The sequence below is a fragment of the Triticum aestivum genome, chromosome 3D (genome assembly GCF_018294505.1).
Source record: "Triticum aestivum cultivar Chinese Spring chromosome 3D, IWGSC CS RefSeq v2.1, whole genome shotgun sequence".
Taxonomy (NCBI): Eukaryota; Viridiplantae; Streptophyta; class Magnoliopsida; order Poales; family Poaceae; genus Triticum; species Triticum aestivum.
Genome location: NC_057802.1, coordinates 524,735,077 through 524,742,726, shown reverse-complemented (window position 1 = coordinate 524,742,726; position 7,650 = coordinate 524,735,077).

The following is a 7,650-nucleotide window of genomic DNA, read 5'->3' as shown; positions in this document are numbered from 1 at the left end:
TAATTTTTTTTCTTATGAGTGCGTTGAATACTATGAGAAGTTTGATGCTTGATAATTGTTTTGAGATATGAAGATGGTGATATTAGAGTCATGCTAGTTGAGTAGTTGTGAATTTGAGAAATACTTGTGTTAAAGTTTGTGATTCCCGTAGCATGCATGTATGGTGAACCGTTATGTGATGAAGTCGGAGCATGATTTATTTATTGATTGTCTTCCTTATGAGTGGCGGTCGGGGATGAGCGATGGTCTTTTTCTACCAATCTATCCCCCTAGGAGCATGCGTGTAATACTTTGCTTTGATAACTCGTAGATTTTGCAACAAGTATATGAGTTCTTTATGACTAATGTTGAGTCCATGGATTATACGCACTCTCTTCCTTCCACCATTGCTAGCCTCTCTAATACCGCGCACTTTTCGCCGGTATCATACACCCACCATATACCTTCCTCAAAACAGCCACCATACCTACCTATTATGGCATTTCCATAGCCATTCCGAGATATATTGCCATGCAACTTATCACCGTTCCGTTTGCTATGACACGCTTCATCATTGTCATATTGCTTTGCATGATCATGTAGTTGACATCGTATTTGTGGCAAAGCCACCATTCATAATTCTTTCATACATGTCACTCTTGATTCATTGCATATCCCGGTACACCGCCGGAGGCATCCACATAGAGTCATATTTTGTTCTAAGTTTTGAGTTGTAATTCTTGAGTTGTAAAGAAAATAAATGTGTGATGATCATCATTATTAGAGCATTGTCCCAAGTGAGGAAAGGATGATGGAGACTATGATTCCCCCATAAGTCAGGATGAGACTCCGGACTAAAAAAAAGAAAAAAAATGAGAGAAAAAGAGAGAAGGGACAATGCTACTATCCTTTTACCACACTTGTGCTTCAAAAGTAGCACCATGGTCTTCATGATAGAGAGTCTCCTATGATATCACTTTCATATACTAGTGGGAATTTTTCATTATAGAACTTGGCTTGTATATTCCAATGATGGGCTTCCTCAAAATGCCCTAGGTATCCGTGAGCAAGCAAGTTGGATGCACACCCACTTAGTTTCTTTTGTTGAGCTTTCATATACTTGTAGCTCTAGTGCATCCGTTGCATGGCAATCCCTACTCACTCACATTGATATCTATTAATGGGCATCTTCATAGCCCGTTGATACGCCTAGTTGATGTGAGACTATCTTCTCCTTTTTTTGTCTTCTCCACAACCACCATTCTATTCCACATATAGTGCTATGTCCATGGCTCACGCTCATGTATTGCGTGAAGATTGAAAAGTTTGAGAACACCAAAAGTATGAAACAATTGCTTGGCTTGTCATCGGGGTTGTGCATGATTAAATACTTTGTGTGATGAAGATAGAGCATAGCCAGACTATATGATTTTGTAGGGATAACTTTCTTTGGCCATGTTATTTTGAGAAGACAAAATTGCTTAGTTAGTATGCTTGAATTATTATTATTTTTGTGTCAATATTAAACTTTTATCTTGAATCATTCGGATCTGAACATTCATACCACAATTAAGAGAATTACATTGAAAATTATGCCAAGTAGCATTCCACAACAAAAATTCTGTTTTTATCATTTACCTACTCGAGGACGAGCAGGAATTAAGCTTGGGGATGCTTGATACGTCTCCAACGTATCTATAATTTTTTATTGTTCCATGCTATATTATATTCTGTTTTGCATGTTTAATGGGCTTTATTATACACTTTTATATTATTTTTGGGACTAACCTATTAACCGGAGGCCCAGCCCAAATTGCTGTTTTTTGCTTATTTCAGTGTTTCGCAGAAAAAGAATATCAAACGGAGTCCAAACGGAATGAAACCTTCGGGAACGTGATTTTGGAACAAACGTGATCCAGAGGACTTGGAGTCCACGTAAAGAAATCAATGAGGAGAGCACGAGGCAGGGGGGAGCGCCTACCCCCCAGGCGCGCCCTCCACCCTCGTGGGGCCCATGTTGCTCCATGATAACCCACAAGTATAGGGGATCGCAACAGTTTTCGACGGTAGAGTATTCAACCCAAATTTATTGATTCGACACAAGGGGAGCCAAAGAATATTCTCAAGTATTAGCAGTTGAGTTGTAAATTCAACCACACCTGGATAACTTAATATCTGCAGCAAAGTATTTAGTAGCAAAGTAGTATGATAGTAACGGTAACAGTAGCAAAAGTAATATTTTTGGGTTTTGTATGATTGTAACAGTAGCAACAGAAAAGTAAATAAGCGAAGAACAATATGTGAAAAGCTCGTAGGCATTGGATCGGTGATGGAGAATTATGCCGGATGTGGTTCATCATGTAACAGTCATAACATAGGGTGACAAAGAACTAGCTCCAATTCATGTAACATCCCAAATTTTCAATTTGGAATGTTATACATTAGATCATCATTGCATATCATATTTTATTGCATTTTGGTTTGATCCTAGAAATTCTACGCAACTCAAGGACCCACGGAGAGAGTTGGGGATTTCATTATTTTCATATTCGATTTTTTCTCAAATTTTGAAAAGAGGATCGTTTGATTTAAATTATTTTCTCTTCGAATATTTCTTTTATAAAAATAAAAAGAGAGGGGATAAAATGACTTCCTCAAAATAAAGAAATATTGGAGATTTAATATTAAAATCAAATAAGATTTTTATTTGGAGTTTTATCGCTATTTTATTTGAATGAGGAAAAATATGCGTTTTTCAAAATTACATTTTAGGCCCAAATTAATGTTCACCTTGTCCGGCCTATTTTTAGAGGACGGGGAAAATTTATTCGGGATTTTTCGAGTCTGTTTAGTATTTCTTTTATTTCTTTTTCTGCACGTCGGAATTATTAAAAAAAAAGAAGTCAAACCGACTCCGGGCCGTACCCGAACGGGACTCCGCCTGGGGGGCTTTATAAGCCGCCGCCCGAGGCCCAGCCCCGCCAGCCCAACCCGCCTCCCGGCGCCAAACCCTAACCCTAGCCCACCGTCGCCGCCTCGCCGCCGCCGCCGCCGATGTCGCCACCCGCCGCCCCACGCCGCCTCGCCGGAGCCGCCCGCCGCCGCCGCCGTCTCGCCGGACTTTCGCCGGAGGTAGTCGCCGCCGCCGCCGTCTTGCCGGACTTTCGCCGGAGGTAGTCGCCGCCGCCGCCTCGGTTTATGTAAGAAAACCGAACGGTTTTTTTCTAAACCTAGATGCGTTTTTATAGATCTGGTTCGGTTTATTTGTTTTGGTTTAGTTATTTAGCGAACGCCCGTTCATACGTTCGTTTTAACGAACGGATTTCACCATTTAGCCGCATACAGCGAACGTTCGTTCGTTAGCCTGTTCGTCAGTTTTTCTTTTTCTCGGATTTTCCGCAATTATTTTCGATCGCGATTTCTGATCCGATTTTCGTTCTAGTATAATTTTTCGCTCGTTTATCGGAATCAGGCGATTCAAGCGCCTAGAGTTTTGTCTCCAAGCCCTCTTTCTGTTTAACCAACTTAAACAAGATTTTACTACTGTAAGATTTGACTTTAGTCTAGATTAGTAAACGAAGCTTGTTTCTTTCGCCGTTTGAGTTTTGTTGCTTCGTTTGATTTGATTCTTTTTGCAAACCGGAGTTCTTAAGTTGAACTTTCTGGTTAGTTCTCTTATTTGAGTTTTACCCGTGCCCTTGCTTGATTTCTTATTGTATGCTTGTTTGTTTGCGATAGAGTACCCGGAGTGCGAAGCGTGCTACTACGAGTCTCTAGGTTTCGCGGATCATCAACAAGGCAAGTAACACTTTGATCATACCTCTTTACTACCCAATTTTATTGCATTAGATCAATCCTCAAACAATTTCATGGTTAGCATCTGAATTAAATTGTGGGTTTGGGAAGTAGATGAGGTAGTACCTATTCACCTGTTTATTATCAAACCTTTGGGAGTTACTTCTACGTCGCTTATATTGCTATGCTATTGCTTGTAGACGTGGATTGGGTTTGAGTGTATTCATGACAGATGTGAGTATTGTTAATTAATGGTTAACTTAAGGTGACAACTTTAATACACATTTGGGTGGATTGAGGCACCTGGGGAATTCCAGTGATTGCCTGTATTTTTGGAAATCCCGGGGTACCGTGTGATTCTCCTGTGGACTGCCACCCAGGCTCAAAGGGATCATGAGATTATTCATACTAGAAACTTCCGTGTGCAGCCACATGCCATTATGGGCTCTGGTATAGTTGAGTAAGTTGTGGGAAACCTTTCCATGATGGGCTAGCAGATGTAGGGGATTGTAGGTGTACCGGCCTATCTATCGGATAAGGGGACCTCTTCGGAAAGACTGTGTCTCGGTCATCCGTTTCTCAAACATCATGTAGTGCGAGAAATCCAACGGAGGAGATTGAGTCATGTGGGGAAAAGTGCACAAACCTCTGCAGAGTGTACAAACTAATCATGGTTAGCCGTGTCCCCGGTTATGGATATCTTGAGTATGTGGTTCTTGGATTATCATGTGGATCTCATCACTCTTAATTATAAAAATTTGATTGGGTTATTAATTACTTTTAATTGGGATTGAGATGGGGTTTACCATTCTCAATGTTTAACAACCACCATGATAGTTAAATAAAATATATTCCTTTTGTTGTAGGAAAAAATTGGCTTTTCGCAAAACATATTAACCATACAGCCTCCACCAGCCAAATATGCATGTAGTGATAGCATTATTCTGTTCATTACTCTCTTGTGTTACATTGCCAGTATATTCCATGTGTTGACCCGTTTTTCTGACTCCTCTCCATTTTCTTCTCTTTAGGATGGCGGATGCAAGGATCAAGTTCACGCAACCGGATGAAGACACCCCTTTTGGGCGCCACTTGAAGGAAGTCACTAGGTACCTGAACATTGGAATACCAAGCTTCACAGGGACTTACAATGCCACTTTACCAGAAGAGGAGCGCTGGATGATCCAAGTTCAAGTTCCAGGAAGGACATTCACGCCAGTCACTGAGTCCATAGAGTTTTCCTTTGATGCACCAACCTGGAGTCTAGGAAAGAGTATGGCAACTCACATTACCATGGGATGGATTGGAGAAGTTTACCACAATGATCTCAAGGACACAATCTATCAGATTTGTGGGTGCGAGATGAGAAATGGGAGATGATCAGCACCAGGAAGGATAGATCGATTGCCGCTTTCATCCAGGAGTTAAACCAACACATTCGATGCCAGGAGAACCAGATGTGCGCAGGCATGACAAATTTGAAGAAGGCGATGACAAGGATCACGGAGCTGGAGGAAGAACTCAAGGCTACACGCGAATATTATATGGAGGAAATCGTCGTATTAGTTGAGAAGAATGACAACCTGACAAGGAAGCTAGGAGTTTTCATGGGAGACCCCGCGCCAGGAGGAGAAGATGACAGTTCCACTTGCCCGGAGAACTACATCATCATCGACGACACCGACTCGGACCCTGACGATAGCAATGATGACTATGTTGATGAAGCTGGAGCAGATATCATGGAGTCTTCGACCGAGCAATTTTTCTAGTCGACCACCATATCAGTAGTAGTATTCCACCATGTATATAGTATAGTCCAAGCACTTTTGTAACGATAGTTCTAGACCGATTGTATGCCCTTGTTTGATTTGATTGAGTGATATGCTTGTGTTTGTCTCATGTGCATATGGGTAGTGTTTTCCCCCTAGACCCCATTCTATTCTGTTTTCTCATCTCTTCTAAACCCAGCAGATGCCTCCGAGACGCGACAATGGATTTGCTTTCCCACCGGAGCTCACTCAGTTGATCCAGCAGCAGAATGCATTGATGCAGATACTAGTCCAGAACCAGAACTAGGGGAACAACAACAACAACAACAACAACCCACCACCACCAGTTGATCACTTAGCCCGTTTTCTTAGGCTGAATCTGCCGGTGTTCTCTAGTAGCACCGAGCCAATTGTTGCAGATGATTGGCTCCGCAAGATTGAAAGGGAGTTGACTACTACAGGCTGCACAGATGCGGAGAGAGTGCGTTTTGCCGCACATCAGCTTGATGGACCCGCAGCATCATGGTGGGAGAATTTCATAGTCACTTACCCTATTGACACTGTGACATGGGACCTGTTCCAGCAGGCTTTTCGCACTGCCCATGTATCAGCAAGAGCTGTGGCCATGAAGAAGCGTGAGTTTCGCAACTTACACCAAGGAGGGCGCACTGTTGGTCAGTATGTGGATGAATTTAGTAAGCTAGCACGTTATGCCCCAGATGACATCGCTACTGATGCAGCTAAGAAGGAGAAGTTTCTGGAAGGATTGAATGATGAGCTGAGCATGCAGTTGATGGTGGAAAATTTCAATAACTACCAGGAGTTGGTGGATAGAGCTCTCATGCTTGAAGGGAAGCAGCAGCAGATTGACAGCCGCAAGAGGAAGTATGGACAAGGGAAGTATAATTCTGGAGTTCAGCAGAGACCACGTTTCACCCTGAACTCGGGAGGACTTGTTCATAACCATGGAGGCCACACTCATAATGGAGGAAGTTTGCACAACCATAGTGGCTCCAAGAATGGTAATGGTAATGGAGGAAGTAGCGCACAGAACCGTTCCAACCCGGCAACACCCGCCAAGAAAGATCTAAGCCACGTCACTTGCTATAAGTGCCAGAAGACCGGACATTACGCCAATGAATGTCCTGAAGCTAAAAATGGAAACGACAATGGAAGCTCTGGGAAGAAGCCCAACCCTTTCAACAGGGGACAAGTGAACCACGTTAACGTGGAGGAGGTTGAAGCCCAGCCAGATGTAGTAATTGGTAAGTTTTTGGTTAAGTCCTTTACTGCAGTCGTACTTTTTGATACTGGTGCATCACATTCATACATATCAAGGGGATTTGTGGATAAGTATAAGTTGCCCACTAGAGTTCTTAAGACACCCATGCTAGTACCTCACCCGGAGCCGAGTATATGGCAAGCAGTGGATGTTTTCAGTTGCCATTAACCATAGGTAGTCATGTTTTCCCCTCTGACTTGATAATTTTGGAATCGCAAGGTTTGGATGTGATTCTGGGTATGGATTGGCTATCGATGTATGGAGGAAACATCGATTGCGCCAGTAAGACGATTTTGCTCACCACCCCAGAAGGAAGAAGAATCAAGTATGTATCCCGGCATGTGCCGAATAGGACTCAAGTAAATTCCTTATCAGGAGTTGTACAGGAGGAAGTACCAGTGGTGAAGGATTTTCCAGATGTATTTCCAGAAGAGTTGCCAGGCATGCCACCGGATAGAGACCTTGAGTTTTTGATTGAGCTTTTGCCAGGCACAGGGCCAATATCTAAGAGACCGTACAGAATGCCCGCAAAGGATTTGGAGGAAATTAAGAAGCAGATTAAGGAGTTACTGGATAGAGGTTATATACGCGCAAGTTCGTCACCTTGGGGATCCCCAGTACTTCTAGTGGAGAAGAAGGATGGATCGTTAAGGATGGTTGTTGATTATCGAGGATTGAATGAGGTGACGATCAAGAACAAGTACCCACTTCCGATGATCAATGATTTGTTTGACCAGCTACAAGGAGCTAAGGTGTTTTCCAAGATCGATTTGTGATCAGGGTATCACCAGCTGAAGATTCGAGAGCAGGATATACCTAAGATAG